The sequence below is a fragment of the Cyprinus carpio genome, chromosome A7 (genome assembly GCF_018340385.1).
Source record: "Cyprinus carpio isolate SPL01 chromosome A7, ASM1834038v1, whole genome shotgun sequence".
NCBI lineage: Eukaryota > Metazoa > Chordata > Actinopteri > Cypriniformes > Cyprinidae > Cyprinus > Cyprinus carpio.
This window is the reverse complement of record NC_056578.1, coordinates 21,946,772-21,953,717: the sequence shown is the minus strand read 5'-3', so window position 1 is coordinate 21,953,717 and position 6,946 is coordinate 21,946,772.

Below are 6,946 nucleotides of genomic sequence, written 5' to 3'. Positions count from 1 at the left end.
GTGAAAATCTCTGTCTTCACATGTCACTGAGATGTGTGCAACATTTGTGCTTTGATGCCGGCAGTGTTTTCATTTGCCACGTGTGTGTGTGTGTGTTTGTAGACAGTCTTCAGCAGGCAGACGGGGGAGGAGTGTTTGGATGTCCATTGCCTTCAGTGTTGTCATAAGTCTGTGAGTGTTTGTGTGGGGATTTGTCAGCTGCCAGCGGTGCTGCTTTCACCTGTCACCTGTGTGGATCCCATTAACATGGTGTCACGGCCAGGGCATGATGTGGTCTCGGACGCAAACACACCAACGCTAGACAGATGGGGCTGATCTGTAGTGAAGGCTCAAAAGCTAGAGACACAAACACACACACGTCTTCGCCCCTGATGACCTCATATGGTAATGGCCATTACATGTTCAGTTGTACCAGTAGATGAGTAATATCAATAAACTAAATATACTTAATGTGGCTTTAGGTGTATTATTTGCTTTAGTGTTAGTTACTATAATGGATAATTTACTTTTATTACTATAATACATACAACATTTTTTTAAGAAGGACACATTTAAATAAAATGCTACCAAATTTCCCAAATGTTGATTGTCCACTGTACATCTGGATTCTTATAATAGGTCTGTTGGTGCTTTATAAATCATGGGTAACACTTTACAAAAAGGTCTCATTTGTTAACATGAATTAATGTATTAATTAACATGAACTAACAATGAGATAAACTTTTATTAAACTTTGTTAATGTTAGTTAATAAAATTCTTAAAAAATATATTAATGTTGAGATTAATGATAATTAAGATTAATAAATGTTGTATAAGTATTGTTTATTGTCAATTCATGCATTGTAAACAAACATTTTTCAAAGTTATAAATAAAACTGATTATTGGAGTACATTTGCTATAAAATACTATTTCAGCGTTTCTACTTCAGAATTTCACTTATGTATTACTTGCTATTACTTTGTAATTTTACTAGTTATTTCTAGTCATTTTTTTCCCCAGCATGTTAACTAATGGTGACAAATAAATCCTTGTTGCACAGTGTTACCAAATCATTTTTCTCCCAAACAAATTCACGGCTGCGAACTGCACAATCGTCATGCTAGTATTTGTCATCACAACAGCTGGCACACAATGCTCTCATGTAGCTTTATGCTGTGGCATATGCCTGCTGTGTGCCACGTGCTAATTTCTCCTATGTTGCCACTACCTGACCAGAAGGAGAACAGTATTGCCATTCTCACCATTTGAGTATAGCCTCAGGGGTTGAATGTCAAATAAAATCGAAGCATATGGATTCCTTTTCTGTCGACTTTGATTCTGATAAACAGAAGATCTGCTGTTGTCAAGAGTCTCCCGATGAGTGTTCAGGAATGTAACGATTGGTCTTGTGTGTGCTTTTGCTGTGTGGATGGAAAGTCCATACTCTGTACACCCACACACACACACACACAAAAAAAATTGCTGCTTGTTCGATATACTTAATAAGTTAGTGGAGCACATTTATCAAACATTTTGTCAACTTAATTTCATTGTGTGCAATTCACCTAAATTTGAAATTGAATCTGTTAATGTTGGGATGGCGAGAGGATTTCTAGTTCCCAGAATGCTATGCATGAAACTGTATGGGCAGGATAAATGCTGAAATTAGTGGTTTTAAGCGAGATGAAAAAGGGTAAAAAAAATCTTGAGTTTGGCAGTTACCATAGTGCTGAAACATTGGCACTTGCGCTTAGGTTGAGAATGCTGGCTTGTGACTGTTGTATACATTGCTTTTCTCAATGAGCATTAAGACTCTATATACGACAACTTTCACCTTTCCACTGCTATTTACTTGCTATATACTTTCAGAGCAGCTCAGTGTATGGAATTTGTGAGAAAATTAATCACAACATAAGATCTTGAGTACTATTATAATTTAATATATATATATATATATATATATATATATATATATATATATATATATATATATATATATACAACTAATGAGGGTTTTTCAATAATCCAATGGAACCGAGTAAATTATTTAGCTTAAACCATGCTTATGACACCTTAAGACATTGTTCAGATTTATTTCAAGAAAATGTACAGGTTTTCTCATACCAATCCTGTTTCTAATTCCAAAACATTGTTTTAGAGCTAATAACTTAGTCACTAGTAACTTTTGTGGTTTTCAGTTTTTTTTGCTGTTGTATGTTGTAAGTTTGAAATAATTTGGCAAAGTGATTTAAAACTGTAATGTGGTTGAAAGATAATTTACTGCACACCCCGAGAACCAGTCAAGCAATCAACATCCCTTTGTGAAAGTTACTAGAAATATGAAGAAAGAGTTTACGACTACCAAAATTTTCAATGGGAAAATGCTATATCTTAAGCTCACATAATACTGTGATTTTGGTGGAAATACGTTGATGTGAATAGAGTCAGTAACTGTGCAGATATTACCTTTTTGCTAACCCCATGTGTTACATAAAAAAAACACTTTGACACTTCATACTCAATTTAGCTTTAATACAAAGTTGATACAGCTCCATTTGAAGAAATCTCATATCCATGTGGTACCAGTCTACATTTAAATTAAGTATTATATATTAAGTAAATATTTTGGAGTGAATAGCAATAGTGATTTGAAGCTTCTGAGCTGCTGACTTGTTGACACAAAGATAAAGTAGAGGTTTATGTTAAAAATGAATGAAAAGATATTCAAGAACATTGAACATATTCTTTCACAGGTTGACATAAACTCACTTTATCAGGTAAGGCCTTCTGTTTTGCCTATATCTTGTTTTCCATAGTGAGTGCACATATCTATATTCTGTGCATTAAGTATGGAAATATACAAACATTGGCTGTGATTTGACAATTGTTTCCTGATTCACTCTGTCAAATTCTTTACCTGTACTGCTAGTTAGTTGAAATTCACTCCTTGAGCTGTTTCTTCTCACGTTCCCAAGGGAAAACATCCACTCTCAGAGAGAGAGAGAGAGAGAGAGAGAGAGAGAGAGAGAGAGAGTAAATGTTTAAACCTACTCAGACAACAGGAAAACAGTGATTTCCAGCAGCAGAGATGAAAGGGAATCTCAAGACAGAGCAATTTAAAGCCAATCAGTACTAACCCAATATAAACCCAGAGAATCACTTTATCTTCATCCTAACAGCAGCTTTTATTGGCCATCTTCAAAGCTCAAAAACTGGAGCAGGTAATGCTGGAATGATGACTGATGATAGCATTACCTCTTCTTATTCGCCCCTCTTTAAACAATCTCTTTGATTAAGTTTCATCCCGAGCTCTTAATGATCCTCTTGATGGCTGTGATCAAACTTAGATCAAACTTTGTCTGTATGTAATTTTAGTTGTAAAACACCATCTTCACTAATCAATTTGTAAAGGTTCACGAACAGCTAAAGGTGTGAGAGATAGGAGAAAAATACACATTGTGTGCTTTTTCGTTTAATACATTTATCTATCTGTTGAGTGTCTGTATAGTCCTTAATGAGCTGTGTAGCAGATGCTGCTGTTGGCTCTGAAGAACAGGTGTTGCAGAGCTACATATGCAGCGTGCCTGTGTAAAATATTTAACCTCATAACAGGCAGCACACACGCATACACACACGGTGGCATGTGTAAGGTGCTAAAAGCAGTTAGCATCAGTGTGCGACTTGTGGCAGGACTGGTGTGTCTGAGTGCACACCTGCACACCCTTCATTCTTCTCTCCTTTCTTCTGTCACTAACACTGCATTATTTACAGGTGCTTACTAGGACACAAGGAAGCCTTATGCAATTTTTAATTTCCCACAATTTCCAACTGCTAGTTTTTTATTTGTATATATTTCATGCTATGAAAATTTTCGTTCAGTAATTTTTTTTGTTTTGTTTTGTTTTTTTTTTTTTTTTTTTGGAAAAACATTGATATTTTTATTCAGCAAGCAAGCATTAAATTGACAAAACGTAACTGTAAAGACATCTAATGTTACAAAAGAACTTTCTATTCATCCAACCCTGAAAATAAAAAAAAAAAGGAAAAAAAAAATTGGTAAATGGTAAATCACCAAGGTCCCTGTCAACAGCTCACAATTTCTCCTTATGATATGAATTAGTGTGAATCCTCTTTATATGAACCCTATGACCATTATGAGTCCTCTATATGTGTGAATTTGCATTTATTAATTTAGCAGATGAATGCAGTGCAGTATCTAGCATGCAGAAGCGGAGGACCACACAGGCCTGCAAAGGAAGACAGAATGTGAAAACAGGAGCCTCATCGCCATGCAGATGACACGAGTCTATCCCCTCGACTCAGAGGTAAAACTCATAAAGAGTGCTTGTACACACACAATAGCATCTTCTTCCTGTGCTGGCAGTTCTATTGTGCTATATGGCAAGAGACCATGCAGAGTGCAATTATTCGTTTGTGATACATCCTTTTTTCCTGTCATTCCTGTTGTGGCGCAGAATGCTGGTTTTGTTTCCGACACTCTGCGTTCCGGCTGGCAGCTGGCAGCTCCGATACCGTCTACTGCTCTCAGTGTTCCCAGCCGCTCCAGTCAGAATTCCTAATTAGATTTGCCATTTTCACGCATCTGATTGCCATACATAACAACACAAAGAGACAGACGTCTCTACACACGCAGAGACCTCTAACTGTAACAATTCATAACAATGCTCATTAACATGTATGGTGTGGCGGCATTGATTATGACATTACCATCTAAATGGATGACCTGCCCACTCAATTTCATTACCAGCTTGTAGATATGGATTAATAAACTTTTTATTCTGGTCCAGGGCTGGTTATTAATTACACAAATTAGTGAGGGCAGGGTAATCAACTTAGGGTCTGTTTGCCTTATAATAATTGATCTAATTTTTAGCGAACGTTGCTGTTGGGCAAGGCTGAGAGATTACCTCGTTACCAAAAGTTTAATTCTGATCATAGTTCATGAGTCGTTTGCCTTAAGGTCAGATCTGAATGTCAGAAGCGTTTGAAATTGATTGGTGTTAAATTGAATCAATTTCATGTTCAGGAAAAACAATAACAGTTAATGGATTACACTGAAACACCATCTGCAGAGGAAGGAAGAGATAGAGCATGAGAGAATTGGATAAGAAAGAAAAAGAAAACAAGGAAGGAAAGAAAAGAGAAGTATGGGAAAGAAGAAAGGTATGGACAAGAAGGCAGGGAAAGAAAAAAGTATGGATGAAAGAAAGAAAAAGTATGATCAGGAAATAAAGTATAAGAAAGAAAGAAAAAGGAAAGAAAAAAGAAAAAAATGAACAGGAGGGAAAGAAAAGGAAATAATGAGAAGGAAGTATGGACAAGGAAGAGAGAAAGGAAAAGAAACTGAAGCATGGATAGGGGGAGGAAGAAAATCAGGTGGCAGGGAAGATGGATAAGGAAGAAAGAGAAAAGGTATGGGTTAGAAAGGGAAAAAAGGAAGGAAAAGAATGAAAGTATTGATCAGAAAGGAAGGAAGGAACAAAGAGTGTTTCATATATGTATATATATATATATATATATATATATATATATATATATATATATATATATATTATGAGCAGAAAAAAAAACAAACCAGACAGAGCACACATAGAGGCTTCATTAGAAACAAAAACCAAAGTGTTTAGGAGACTCTCTATCAATTCACCGCCCCCCCCCCCCCCTCTCTCTCTCTCACTCTTTGATTCAAGTGACTGGAAGAATGCCAGCTGTTACAAATCCTCCTGATCCTTTACAAAGCTAGTGCACATTGATGGAAAAAAAAGAGAGGAAGAAGATAGAGAGAGAGATTTACTTGTTCTATGAGGTCTTCACAAACACCTGTCTTCTCTCTCTCCACCTGGAAGAACAGCAGTCGTTTGCACAATTGTGTGAAATTTCACACTTGATTTTCACAACACATTTTAATATGCACTGTGCTTTTTCTCATTCTACCTTCCATCCATCCATCTATCCATCCATCCATCCCTCCCTCCCTCGCTCATGGCTCAGAGTATGAAATCCTTTCATTCTCCTTTATTCGCTGTTCCCAAACTCAGCCTCCCTGCCAATCATGGCTGAGCGACAGCACATACAATTTTCTGCCAGCAATTTGCCCCCTTAAGAGGAAAATTGCTTTGGATAGAACCTCTCCCAGCAAGACAACCACAATAAACAGCTACAACTGTAATGGCATTGGTGCTGTCAGCCCCGGGCTGGGACGGGCGTTCTCACACACCGAGAAGAGATGTTTTAAACCAACCCTGCCCTGTAATATCCACACCTGTGCAGAGTCGAGCGCTCCGCCAATCCTCTCTTAAACATAACTCACTGCCATCGTCCCAGAATGACTGCTATGAAAGGCTTTTGTCAGATATGCCACAGGACGGCCTATGTGCGTGCGTGCGCAGATTGTCATTTATTATATGTTGTGTGGTTTTCTGTCAGTGTGCGTATTGATTTGTGTGCCGGCGGAGAGGCAGAGGTCACTTTGATCGGCGTGAGATGAGTAGAGGGAATAGCAGAGAGCTGACATTCCATTAGCTGAGAAAAAAGGACTCCAAATAAAGAGGAATATGTTAAGGACAGGCTGCAGCGGCGGGGTGATATGACTGTAATTAAGAGAAGAGAGAAAACAGTGGAGTGTCTGCTGTAGGAGGCTATTGTCTGACGGAGACGGCCAAGATCCTGCTCTTATAATACACGCTTGACCTTTTGGGAACCGCACCCCCACCCATCCACTCATCCGTTCTACCTTTTTCTTTCACGGGTCTCGCTCACAATCAAACTTTTCGCTCTCCTCACGTAACCTTTTACATCAGAGGCCTCAAGCCAGATTGTTTTGTTCAGATAGGAAAATGTGATCATCTGGACCATGTGTTGTCTTTTTCAGTGGTCAGATCAGACTAAAATGACCTATGTTTGAGGGAAAGTATTAGGGTGAATTCTGGACACTTTTCATCTCA